Source organism: Pinus tabuliformis, chromosome 7, assembly GCF_031772625.1.
Source record: "Pinus tabuliformis cultivar Carrire ecotype Pingquan chromosome 7, CPIR1, whole genome shotgun sequence".
NCBI lineage: Eukaryota > Viridiplantae > Streptophyta > Pinopsida > Pinales > Pinaceae > Pinus > Pinus tabuliformis.
Window position 1 is genome coordinate 757,697,410 of NC_142293.1, and position 14,433 is coordinate 757,711,842.

At 36.1% G+C, this 14,433-nt stretch overlaps 1 long non-coding RNA gene across 8 annotated transcripts; it reads left to right on the plus strand.

Moving 5' to 3' along the window:
• The first annotated feature begins 1,781 nt into the window (after positions 1-1,781).
• LOC149249736 (uncharacterized) lies at positions 1,782-10,259 on the plus strand. Of its 8 annotated transcripts, none has more exons than XR_016265901.1 (4): positions 1,782-2,045; positions 2,146-2,233; positions 9,839-9,880; positions 9,971-10,259. It is a non-coding gene; the product is annotated as an uncharacterized LOC149249736 (long non-coding RNA). The 8 variants fall into 8 exon arrangements; XR_016265903.1 differs by having other exon boundaries at positions 1,782-2,038; XR_016265896.1 differs by lacking the exons at positions 1,782-2,045; positions 2,146-2,233 and adding exons at positions 9,149-9,546; positions 9,654-9,722 and having other exon boundaries at positions 10,053-10,259.
• The last annotated feature ends 4,174 nt before the right edge of the window (positions 10,260-14,433 follow it).

A 14,433-nucleotide genomic window follows, 5' to 3' on the forward strand; every position in this document is an offset into this window, starting at 1 on the left:
CATGATTTATTTCCTAAAAATTTCATGCCTTAAAAGACATGTTTTCTTAGTAAAAATATTATCTACTCAATCTTATATCTATCCATAGTTCTTTTAGAATTAAAGAAACTAAAATTATTTACAATAAGGAATTAGGATTCCTTTTTCATGTAGAAATTGGTTTGGAGCTTTATCTCCAAACGGCTTGATGGCTTGGAACTCTAATGTTGCTACATACAAAACAAGTGCTACAATCATGTAGTCTTTCTTTGGAAGGAGCTACTAAATAAACTAATATTTGAAGTGGACAAATTAATTAATTGATGAGGCACAAAAGCTTGCATAAATTTTGGTGGGTAGTAACCACTATTAAGTCCACACATTTAGAATTTTACTCTTATAAAATGGTGGGAAGTGACTCTTGATAAGTATATTTATCTAAATATTATTATTCCCTACCCAGGCAAGACTATAGCAATGATTTTCGTGTCAACCAATATTAATTTAGCATTCGCGAGTTCAAATTCTAATGTTTAACTTTAGAAATGAATAAATTATTTTCTATTATTATTGAAAAAAATTTGTTAATAGCCCCACGGGGGTAGGCGAGTTGGTAATCACAATGCGGTGAATTTCGTTAGAAAGGCGGGCTCTGTACTGAAGGTCACGAGTTCAAATCCCTCGGACTAACCCGGAGTTGTGAAGAGGGGCGGGCACAGTTTCCCAGGGGTTATAGTGGTAGTGGCTAGAATCGACCTCATGTAATGCGAGTTGCGAGGCTACCCCAGTTGCTGATTCCTCTGTTAAAAAATAAATAAATAAATAAATAAACTGTTAATATTTAATTAGACAAAAAATAGGATCTCTTATTTCAATCTTGGTGTCATCTATCCCATGTATTTGATCAAGTTTGTTAATCTTGAGCATTCACTAGTATTCATTCACATCATGCTTTTGGAAACACTTTTTTAAGAATGATCTTGTATTTAGAGTTCCACATAGACTACAGATATCAATAATGAAAACCAATAAACTTTTATAAGCCTCTTGTTTAAGTAAAGCTTTAATTGAGTTCATTAATGTAACTATTTGTCTACTTTTGTTATCTTTGTTTATGAGTTTCTTTTTTATTTCATCTCATCTTAAAGATGATTTTGTTTGATGTTTTGTATTTCATTTTTCTTAATATTATGAAGTTTAATTTCCATTGTTCTTTATCATATTTTCTCTGGAGTTTTCATGCACGAGAGTGAAAATTCCATATATATGAATTTCCTTAGCATTTTTAGTTCTAATGTAGATGTTTGAAGATCTACAATCGGACATGTAGTCTATATAGATAGCACTTTTCTCGACTAATTTTGTCATACTACAAAAATAACTATTACAGACCCTGATGTAATCAAGGAGTCATTCTCATTCAAGGATAGTGATTATGAAAAAGCAGATCCTCATCCTATTTTAAAGAACTTGGAAGGCGATGGACTTCCAAATTTGAAAGGGGAGAAATGGATGCAGCACAGAAGAATCATAAATCCTGCTTTTTCCACAGAGAACTTGAGAGTAATATATTCAAATGATTTTTTTCTTAAATATGATCTGAAGCTATCCAGTTTAATTAAACTTCTAAAATGAATATAATCCCCTATGTTTTAGATAACAAGCATTGAACCCTATCATTGTTGGGAGTGCCACGAATATGCTAAAAGAATGAAAAAGTTAAACTAAAATAATAGTGAATGAGATAGGTGTTTGTGAATAGTTTGCTTCATCTTCATCCATATGGAAATCAAATCTTGGGATATGCATCCCCATCCATGAAGCTCATGTGGTCAGTTGATCAAACGACTAGGAAATAGCCGAGCAGGTACAATGAAAACCAACTTGGCTCGCCCCTTTGTACTCTGGGATCATTTTTCCATTTTGATTTGGAGACTGCACCTCCAACAAAAAGGTTAGGGTTCTTAGGGTTGGAGTTCATGTAACTTAAGGCGCCCTATGACAGTTATGGAAAGCCACCAGAACCGATACACCTACCTTTTCCTTCAAACTGGAGTTGGTAACCTGTATTTCCCATCCCAATCTCTGTTATTACATTTATTTTTTTGTAATTTCATATTTCATGTGGTTAAATTGTGACTTATTGCATTGAAAAATCTTGTATAGGGTTTTGTCGATCTGTGGCAAGGGTTCCAACTTAGATTTTTTATCTTACCATTTCTCGACTGGAAAAGGCCATCGTTCCTCCTGATAGGTAACACTGCTCACTTCTAAAAATAATTTCATCCGCCATGGACTGAAGATTGTCTTGGTCCCGTAGGTTCTTTTAAAGGGGTTTCTTGATTTATAGGTTACAGAGTAGGGTTTCTAAACAACCTCTTTCCTTCCATAGGTAAACGTTATTTGGGTTTACAGTAGTTTTCTTTTCATAATTTTCTTTCGTCAGTCAATGCTAATATTTCATTGTTCACTCTAGTTACAAGTAGCTTCTTCTCCTTAAGCTTGGCACGTACAAGGTTTCAATTTTCCTTTAGAACTACTAAGGGTTTCTTTCCTTTTTCCAAGTGTATCTTCCTACTTTGGTAGTTTTCCTCACAAGAGCTCTCTAGAGGCTACCCAGTTTTGGGATTTTTTATTATTGAAAGCGGTTTTTGTTTTTCATCTATGAAAACCCTCGACACCGTCGAGTGGTAATTGATGTAAATATTATACTGTAATTTTGGGACTGTTACATACAACCAAACTTATTTAATTTAGTAGTTGTTCTCGCACTACTTATGGTAAATGGACCTCATTCGTCTGAATACGTTGTTTATTTCAAAAACCTTGTTATGCTTTGCAGTTAATATGATTTATTCCATGTTTAAGGATGATTTTCTCCTTTTTGTGTCTTTCCAGTTAGCATATTAATGAATATCACTTCTTTCCGTTACAATTCATGGGTAACGCTACTAATGATAACTATAAAATGATTATAGTCATGATCTTGTGGAGTAATAATAGTTCTATGAGATTTACATAGTTTTTCATTATTTAGAAGAACATGAGTGATTTATAGAAGATCTGGTTAATATCAGTGGTTTATTTCAAGTGGTTTAACCTCTGCCTCGAGGGACTGTTCTAGGCTGGCTGGTTATCTAGCCCTACAACCAACCCTCTTGCGAATTCTTTACTTCATTTTCCTAATTTTAGGTCCCAGAATTAATAACTGTTAGTAGATAATTGTACAGGCCACGGAATCTACTATTTCCATTTATGTTGGCCCTCTAGATTTTACTTAGTTACAACACTAGGTTCTCCTTTTTTTGTCTTACTCAAATTTTCTTTCGACAAAGATTAGAAGTTAAATATCTTGTATCTAATCATCATTTTCTATTAATTGGTAGTACTATATGCACAGAAAGTAAGAACATATTCTTTTATATTGTTTCACCACAATAGCTACACAAAAAATAAAACATATTTTCCACACCATCTTGCTACAATAAATATACAGAGAACAAGAACATATCCTTCACACAATCTCATTAAAATAAATATGTAGAAGTAGAATTTATTACAGAATAGTAACTTCCTATTCTTAATTACCTTCTTTCTTGAACCAAAATTTCAATCCACAGGGAAGAGAAATACTCCACCCAACCATGAGGCCAGTACTTACTGCGCCTTCCCCCCAAGCTAGCTATACCCAAGCAGTTTTGAAAACAATTTTTTACAGTTTCTACTAAGCTATCTGGTCATTACCAGACTTAGCCATAGATTCTGAGCCACAGCTCCAAAATAGACTCCACTAGCCATCCATCTATTGAGTCATTTCCACTTTTGTACTTTTCTCTTCCTTCTCACCTCAAGTTCCCCATACACTTTTGGCCCTTTTTTTTGAGGTTTTTGTTTTCAGAAGGGATCTGAGTAGATAACTACTCATAATTGTTTAACTGCCTAGGGTATGCTTACTTTAGCATTGCTCTTCAACCATAGTTAATAAAAAAATAACGATACTCATGTTATATTATAAATAAAATCAACACATGTTCCATTTTACGAATATTATCCTTGTATTTTAACCATACTTGGCTCATAACTTCTAATCCAAACTATTTAACTACAGTAATTCAGAATTACCATGGGTCATCACATCTTCCCCCTCTCAATTGGAACACTGTCCTCGGAACAAGTCTAGGTAAGCTTCTTGCATGACTTGTTCATCATCCCAGGCAGCCTCTTCCAGCGAAAGTGTTGTCATTACACCTTAACCTAGGGGATAACTTGTCTCCGTAATATTGTTTCTCTCTGATCGAGAATATGCATGGGTTGGACCATGAACTCCCCATCTGGTTCGACCATTATTCAACACATTCACGTCAGGTTGATAATGGTAAGACTACCAAAGATCTAAAAGAGGAACTTAAATTCATTTAATTACTCTACCTGAACGTCTCACCAATGAATTGTATGGCTAGGATCATGTATATATTTTTTTAGTAAGGAGACATGAAATACGTTATGAACATGAATATGTCCAGGTAAAGCTAGCTGATACGCTACTAGACCAATTCGTGCAATGATTTGGAAAGGTCCGCAAAACTATGGGGCCAATTTAGAACAACCACTCCATCTTAGAGTACTTCTTTTGGGATTTACCCTTAAATAAACATGATCTCCCACCTGGAACTCCCAATAAGATCTTTTTCGTTTAGCATAAATCTTTTGTCGGTCTTGTGCGATCTTCAAATTAGATCATACTCTTTTCACTATAGTCTCCATATCTTTTAGCATATTTTTTCCCAACATAAATTTATCCACCGGGCTATTCCAGTTAACTAGAATTCGTCACTTTCTTCCATACAGTACCTCAAATGGACACATTTTCAACAATGCATGATAAGAATTATTTTATGCAAACTCCACCAGATTTATGTATTCCTCCCATTTTGTGGGTTGTTGCATTACATACATTCTAAGGATATCCTCCAACACTTGATTTAGGCGCTCAGTCTGTCCATTTGTTTACGGATGGTAAGCAGTATTGAATTGTACATGAGTGCCTAAGCCAGTGAATAATGCCTTCCAAAATGTAGACTTGAACTTTACATCCCGGTCTAAGATAACCACTTTAGGAATCCCATGCACCCTGAAAATTTCTCTCATAAAAATGTCAGCTATTTTCACAGCCTTGTAAGTTGACTGGACTAAAATAAAATGAGCATCCTTGCTCAGTTTATCCACCACTACCATTATAGAGTCATTTGGTCTTTTTGGTTTTGGAAGTCTAGCGATAAAATCTAAAGTTACAATTTCCCATTTCCACTCAGGAAAGGATAAAGGGTGAAACAAACCGGTTATATGTTGGTGCTCAACTTTCACCTGCTGACATCTTAAGCATTGTGCTAGGTATTGTGTTGTTTTAGATTTCATACCTGACCAAAAATAATATTTTCTTATTTTTGTAATTAATTTTGATAATATAGGTGTGCAGCATATGGTTTTCTGTGATATTCATCAAAAATAAATATTTTTACAGTTTGTTGATTTGGTATATAAATGCGGTTTCTATATAGCAATGTTTCCTCATTGTTGACATTATATCCTAGCTTTCTTTCAAAAATTCTGTCTTATTTTTCTTGCTACCATAAAAACTGATATTTTGGGTCCTTCAAGACAGCCTCCTTGATTTGTCTTAAGAAATAAAATTTAACTATGCTAGAAGAAATTCATAGATGCAATTTAATATTTGACTTAAGGGATGAGCAACCCGGCTTTCTTTCCCTTTCAAATGCTTAATTTCAAAATTGAATTCCCTTAGGAATGTGGTCCATGCTTGTCGAGCATTCAAGTTTGGTTGATGGAAAAGGTTTGTAAGACTACTATGATCTGTCAAAAGAATAAAAAAATTCCCTAATAGATAGTGTCGCTACATTTTCAGCGCATGAATTATTGCGGTGAGTTCTAAATCATAAGTTGAACAATATTGTTCATGATCCTTTAGTTTTCATGACTCATATGCCAGTACACGACCTTCTTTCATGAGAACACCCCCGATTCCTATTTGGCAAGCATCGATACACATAAAAAATTCCTTGATAGGGTCAGCTATTCGGAGGACTGGTACGGTAGTTAAAAGGTGTCTTAACTGGTCAAAACTTTATTGGAACTCCTCAGTCCAATTAAAATCTTTTCCCTTCCTCTGCAATGAGGTCAAGGGCTAGGCTACCTTTGAAAATCCTTTTATAAATTGGCGATAGTATCTAGTTAGCCCTAGAAAGGATAATATGTCTATGGCATTTTTTGGGGTGGGTCGTTCTATGATGGATTTAATTTTCTCTGGGTCTACTGCTATGCCCTCTTGACTGATAATGTGTCCTAGGTATTGTATCTCTTCTTTGAAAAAATCACATTTACTGAATTTTGCATACAATTAGCGTTCCCTTACGACCTGTAACACAATCCACAGATGTTGGTGATGTTCTTCTATATTTTTCGAGTAAATCAATATATCATCAATAAATATTAATACAAATTTATCAAAGTATGGATGGAATATTCCATTCATCAAACTCATGAATGTTGTAGGGGCATTGGTCAGTCCAAAAGGTAGGACCACAAATTCATAGTGCCCATAATGGGTACTAAAAGTAGTCTTGCCTATATCTTCTTCTTTTATTCGAATTTGATGAGAACCCGATCTTAGATCAATATTTGAAAATATCTTAGCACCTTTGACCTGATAAAATAGGTCTTCAATTATATGTAATGGATATTTATTTTTAATGGTTAATTTATTTAATTGACGATAATCAATGCACAATATCAAGGTGGCATCCTTTTTTCTTACAAATAACACTACTGCTCCCTAGGGTGACACACTAGGGTGTTCTTAATTAACAGTTCTTGGAGTTGTATTTTAAATTATATAATTTCAGGCACACTCATCCTATAAGGAGCCTTTGAAACTGGGGCTGCTCCAGGGATTAATTCTATGGTGAAATCAATATCTCTTTTAGGTGGCAACCCCGATATTTCCTTAGGAAAAACATCTATGAACTCTTGAATTATCGGTAGATTCTTCAATTCAGGGGCTAACTTATCAGTTTTAGCGTAACCCAATTGTAGTGCATAGATACGACAACCTTTTCTCAAACACTTCCCTAGCTGGGAAGTAGTGATGGGCCGTAACTATATTTTCCTCTTAATACCCTACAGTTCCCTTCTAATACCTTCATCATCCAAAAAGTTGACAGTATTTTCCTTACAATTTACTAAAGACCAATGAGCTTCTAGCGAGTCCATTCCTATTAAAATTTCATACGAACCTAAAGGTAAAATATTTAAATTCACCTTAATGATTTGATTTTATATTTCAACAGAAAAATCCTCCACCTTAGCTCGCACCCGCCGCTTGGCTCCTGTGGTGAGATAGACCTACTACTCTAGGACTTATGTAACTTAGACTGGCGCCGGGATCTATAAAAATCAAAACAATATGTTTAAACAATTACCTTCCATTTCAATCATGCTGGGTTGATAATTTGTGTACCAGTCTTCCAACACTACATTAATCTTAGGTATTTCCCTTGCTATATCATCCATTGTTGATGGCTCCTATAGGTTCACTTTTAGCTCCAGCATCCCGTGATGTGGATAGATTTTCATATAATGAGGTTCTCCACAACCCCAACAATGTAGTAGTGGCCTTTTTCCTAGCTCACCTTCAACTTTGCTAGATGGATTCACTGCCCTGTTTTCATTTGTGAATCGGTTTTTCTATTGATCTCTTTTCGTGGGTTTCCCCTACTGTCCATTTACAGTATTTCGGATGTTACCTGTTCAATTACTTCCATTATTCGGTGCAACCCTCTACCCCTTCTTCGTTGTACAACTTTTTTTAATGCCCTTTTTCTGCATCTGCTAGTAACAGATTCTGGCCTTCCGCACAACATCAATCATAGTTTCGGCTACTCAAATTCTAGTCATTCCTTCATATGTGCCGACAAACTACTGACAAACCAATGCACATTAGTTTTTTCTTCTCATAAATATGGTACATATCACAACAAAGCATTAAATTTGGCCACATACTCATCTATGCTAAACTGTCCCAATCGCAGTTCGTGAAACTCTTTAGCTCTATCATCATAAAATTGTTTTGTCAGGTATTTGTTCCAGAAATATTTTGGAAATGCATCCCAGGGAATTGATTGCTCATTAACAACATGTACAACATTTATCTCCTCCCAAAAGACGGTAGCCTTTCCCATAATTGATAAACAACTAAACAGGCCTTTAAATTTTCATCATAATCATAAATCTGAAAGTCATTATTTAAGTTTATTAACCAAGACTTAGCAGCCTCCTTAGTCTCACCATCATAGCTTGGGGGATGAATATTTTTAAATTATCATTGTAATTCAACCTTTTGTATCTTCTTTTTCTTTTTACGCTTATCACTGTCATAGGTCAGCTCGGCCTTGTTATCATCTTGTGTTTTCTAACCACCTCCAGACTCCTGATTTTGGCTTCCTTCCAACACAAAGTCCTCTTTTCTCTAGTGAGACTCACCGTAATTACCATTATTAGAACTTGGTTTTGAATTTCGATGATTTTGCTTATCCACCAGGCTTTTGATAATCTGTTCCTATTCCCATAAAATTCATTTATTCCCTGTTTGGGAGTCACCATTTATACGTGAAGATGTTGGATTGTTTCCATCATTGCAGTGGCTCTGTTACGAGATTCACTTTCCAGCTGAATCCATAACTCAGAATTAGTTCCTTCTACTGGTATTATGTCATGTTTTGTACTGGGTCTCACTGAGGGTGTAAAGGTGAGTCCACTTCTCCTCCTCATGATAATTTATCTTCTTCTCCCTCTATTTTTCTGTAAACACACACCAGACAGATTTTGTAACATCCAATCAGATCCCCAGTGTGGAACCTTTGGTTTGATACCACCTCTAATGTTCCCATGACCCAAAAAAAAAAAAAAAAGCTTTACCATAACTTAGATATAAACATGAGCTCGGTAAAATACTTACCGTACATATAAACTTATGCAATTTCCAAGGCATTACTATGTAAGGGAATTAATGCCAATTTTTTTAATTCGTGTTTTATAGAACACACGTCACAATAGCTTTATAGTGTGTACTTAGGACTTAATACATTTGCAAAATATTAGACTTGATAACTTCTTCTCCTATCGTATAGTTGGTTGATTACACCCAAGCGTCTTTATTATAATAGACAAGCATTCCACTGCCAAAGTGTCCAGACGCTGCTCCATCTTCATCCATCTAGTAGTTAAAGCTTTGGATCTGCACCCCCATCCATGGTGTTCATTTGATCAGCTGATCGAATGACTAGGAAATAGCCGGGCAGGTACAAGGAAAACCAGCTCGGCTCGCCTCTCTGCGCTCTGGCATCATTTGTCCATTTTGATTTTGGAGACTGCACCTCCAATGCCAAGGTTAGGGTTCTTAGGGTTGGAGTTCCTGCAACTTATGGCGCCTTGTGACAGTTATAGAAGGCCACCAGAACCGTTACACCTTCCTTTTCCTTCAAACTGGAGTTGGTAACCTGTAATTCCTATCCCAATCTCTGTTATTACATTTCTTTTTTTGAAATTTCCTATTTCGTGTGGTTAAATTGTGATTCATTATGCTTAAAAATATTGTCCAGGGTTTTGCCGTTTTATGGCAAGGGTTCCAACTTAGCGATTTTGTTCTTACCGTTTCTCGATTGGAAAAGGTTGTCGTTCCACCTGACAAGTAACACGACTCACTTCTAAAAAGAATTTCACCCGCCATGGACTGAAGACTGTTTTGGTCCACTGGGTTTTTTTAATGGGGTTTCTTGATTTCCAGGTTATGGAGAAGGGTTTCTAGACAATCCCTTTCCTTCCACAGGTAAACGTTATTCGGGTTTAAGGTAATTTTCTTTTCATAATTTTCTTTGGTAAGCCGATGCTAATATTGCATTGTTTGTTTTGGTTACAGGTAGCTTCTTCTCCTTAAGCTTGACGCATACAAGGTTTCATTTTTCCTTCAGAAATACTAAGGGTTTCTTTCCTTTTTCCAGACGTGTCATCCTACTTTGGCATTTTCCCTCGCAAGAGCTCTCCAGAGGGTACCCAGTTTAGGGTTTTTTATTATTGAAAGTGGTTTTTTTTTTTTCTTCTATGAAAACCCTCGACACCATCGAGTGGTAATTGATGTAAATATTATACTGTAATTTTGGGACTATTTCATACAGCGAAAATTGTTTAAGTTACTCATTTTTCTCGCACTAATTATGGTAAATGGACCTCATTTGTGTGAATATGTTGTTTATTTCAAAAACTGTGTTATGATTTGCAGTTAATATGATATATTCTATGCTTAAGGATGCTTTTCTCGTGTCTTTCTAGTTAGCGTATTAATGAATATCACTTATTTCCCTTACAATTCATGGGTAACTCTACTAATGATAACTATAAAATGATTATAGTCATGATCTTATGGCGTAATTACAGTTTTATGAGATTTACACAATTTTCGTTATTCATAAGAACATCAGTGCTTTATAGTAGATCTGGTTAATATCAGTGGTCTATTTCAAGTGGTTGAACCTCGACCACGAGGGACTATCTAGGCTGGCTGGTTATCTGGCCCCGAAACTAATCCGCTTGTGGGTTCTGTTAGAAAACTAATAAACTTAAACAACGATTCTGCATGCGGAAAGAACTGAAAAGAATCACTGAATCTTAATGCCCAGGAATACTGATTACCTCTAGCCATTGGTGAAACTGTTGATGCAATTTCCTTCTGAAACACCACGCTCCAGCTGCACATGAAAAAGGAAAGAAGACACCTAGTCTGAAGGCGCTTCCGAGCTCTGCTATCTCAGCTAGATGGTGTAGAACTGAAGGGGATTGAGATAGGAGCTTGGGGACCAAACAGATGAACATATAGCTAAGCTTCCATCAAGCTTCTAAAAGCTATGTGTTAGAAAAACCACAAATCAAGGTAGAGATCAGATCAAAGTAATGGACCACTTTAGTAGCTCCCAATTATAAATTTAGTAATTGCAGTTGATTTTCTTAACTTAAGGAAACCACTGCAGTTGGTTTCCATAAGTTAAGAAAAGCTGCAATTCCATAAATCAAGGTAGCTTTTGTGTAAAATCAATGGAGCTTAACATTCTCCCACTTGGTCCATACTTCCAAACTTAATGTCTCAAAAACCATTGACAATCTTTATTAAGTAATAGATACATGAATCATGGCAATAAGTCCTCTAATAATGAGTATTACCTTCCATGTATTACTATGCATTTATTCTTATTATAATTTATGTGGCAACAATTTCTTAATGAATAAACCTTATGTTTATTCTTGGTCCTTCTTAAATGAATTTTCTCAAATCAACTTAAGGTGCACATAAATATGAGAAAAAACATCACAATAATTAAGAATTTCATTAACATAACATTGTCCATACAATGAGAAACTACATAATGGAACCAAGTCCCATATTCAATACATGATCCTTGAATTTAAACGGTGGCATGCCCTTAGTCAAAGGATCAGCGATCATTAACTCAGTGTTGACGTGCTCAATGACCACTTTCTTTTCTTTAATACGTTCCCTTATAGCTAAATACTTAATGTCGATGTGTTTATTTCGACTCCCACTTTTATTGTTTTTTAGCCATAAAAACAGCAGCTGAATTATCACAATATATTCTCAATGGCTTAGATATAGAATCCATAATTCTAAGCCCAGAAATGAAATCCCTAAGCCATACACCATGTAAAGTAGCCTCAAAACAGGAGACGAACTCGGCTTCCATAGTGGAAGTGGCAATCAAGGTCTGCTTGGCACTCCTCCATGATACAGCTCCACCGACCATCATAAAAATGTATTCTGATGTTGATTTGCGTGAATCAACACATCCAGCAAAGTCAGAATCTGAGTGGCCAATTACTTCAAAGCTGTCCGTCCGTCTATACATAAGCATGTAGTCTTTGGTTCCTTGAAGGTACCTCATTACTTTCTTTGCAGCTCTCCAGTGGTCTAAACCTGGATCACTCTGATATCGTCCCAACATTCCCACGACAAATGCAATGTCAGGTCTTGTGCAGACTTGAGCATACATTAGGCTTCCGACAGCAGAAGCATATGGAATGTTCTTCATTTGTTCCCTTTCAAAATCGTTCTTCGGGCATTGGTTCAAATTGAACCTATCACCCTTCACAATGGGAGCTACACTTGGTGAACAATCCTTCATCCGAAATCTCTCTAAAATTTTATTAATATAGGTTTCCTGTGATAGACCCAAGATGCCTCGAAATCTGTCTCTATGGATCTTAATGCCAATGACATAAGATGCCTCACCCATATCCTTCATATCAAAACTTTTAGAGAGGAATTGTTTCACTTCATGTAGCAAACCCTTATCATTGGTTGCTAGCAAAATGTCATCCACATATAAAACAAGAAAACAAATTTTACTCCCACTAACTTTCAAGTATATACATTGATCCATAATGTTTTCTACAAAACCAAAAGAAGAAATTACATTATGGAATTTCAAATACCATTGGCGGGATGCTTGTTTTAAACCATATAATGACTTCTTGAGCTTGCAAACCAATTTCTCACCATCACTAGAGAGGAATCCTTCAGGTTGTTTCATATAAACCTCCTCCTCTAGATCTCCATTAAGGAAAGCCGTTTTCACATCCATTTGATGCAACTCCAAGTCAAAATGGGCTACTAATGCCATAATAACGCGCAAGGAATCTTTCTTAGATACAGGAGAAAAAGTCTCCGTGTAGTCGATTCCTTCTTTCTGAGTGAATCCCTTAGCAACAAGTCTTGCCTTGTATCTCTCAATGTTGCCCAATGAGTCTTTCTTTGTCTTAAAGACCCATTTACATCCAATGGCTTTTGCACCATCAGGCAACTCAACAAGATCCCAGACTTCGTTACTCTTCATGGAATTAATCTCTTCCTTCATGGCATTGTACCATAGTTCTGATTCTTTGCAACTCATGGCTTGTGAAAATGACTCAGGATCATTTTCGGCTCCAATATTGTAGTCAGATTCTTGTAGATACACAACATAATCATTAGGAATTGCTGATCTCTTAGGTCTAGTAGATCTTCTTAATGTTGTACCATCATCTTCCTGAGAAGTATGTGGTTCAACTTGTTGTTCAAAAGTTCCTTGTAACTCTTGAACTCCTTGATCTACTGGAATATCGTCGGCAGCTTGTGGAACTTCAACAATTGGTTGTTCAACACCAGTTTGTACTTGAGGGGTGCTATGAACAACAACCAATCTATCACTTGAAGTGGAAGGTTGAGATTTTGAATGATCCTTCTCAGAAACTATGTTTCTGGTTTGATCACTCCCACTGATCAAGTCATTTTCAAGAAACTTTGCATTTCTTGATTCCACAATCCTAATGCTGTGAGATGGACAATAAAATCTGTAACCTTTAGACCTTTCAGCATATCCAATGAAATACCCACTAATGGTCCTTGGGTCCAGCTTCTTCTCTTGTGGATTATAAATTCTCACTTCAGACGGGCATCCCCAAACGCGCATATGTCGCAAACTCGGTTTCCAACCTTTCCATAATTCAAATGGCGTTTTAGGAACCGCCTTGGTTGGAACTTAGTTTAATATATACACTGTCGTCTTAAGTGCTTCAGTCCACAAAGATTTAGAAAGATTGGAGCTGCTAAGCATACTCCGCACCATGTCCAACAATGTTCGATTTCTTCTTTCTGCTACACCATTCTGGTCGGGTGAACCAGGCATGGTGTATTAGGCAACAATCCCATGCTCTTGAAGAAACTTGGCAAATGGCCCAGGTGCTTGTCCATCTTCTGTGTATCTACCATAATATTCTCCACCTCTATCTGATCTCACGATCTTAATTTGCTTGCCGCATTGTTTCTCTACTTCAGCCTTAAAGATCTTAAAGGCATCTAATGCTTCGCTCTTTTTATGAAGCATGTAGAGATACATATATCATGAGTAATCATCTATAAAGGAGATGAAGTATCTCTGACCATGTGAGTCCATGTCTGGACTACATATATCAGTATGTATGATTTCTAATATGTCTGAACTCCTATTGGCACCTTTCTTTGACTTGTTGGTCTGCTTTCTCTTTATGCAGTGCACACAAGTCTCAAAATCAGTAAAATCTAGAGTATTAAGTATTCCTTCATTTACCAATCTTTTAATTCTATCTATGGAGATATGACCTAGTCTCCGGTGCCATAATGTAGAGGAATCTTCATTGATAACACATCTTTTAGTGCCAGTGCGAACATGCATTGAATCATAAGTGACATTGTTTTGTAAATTAATGCAGTAAAGACCATTAGACAAAATACCATTCCCAACATAATCATATTTATAGAATAGACTGAAAGATTTTTCTGAAAAGTTTAAGGAATAT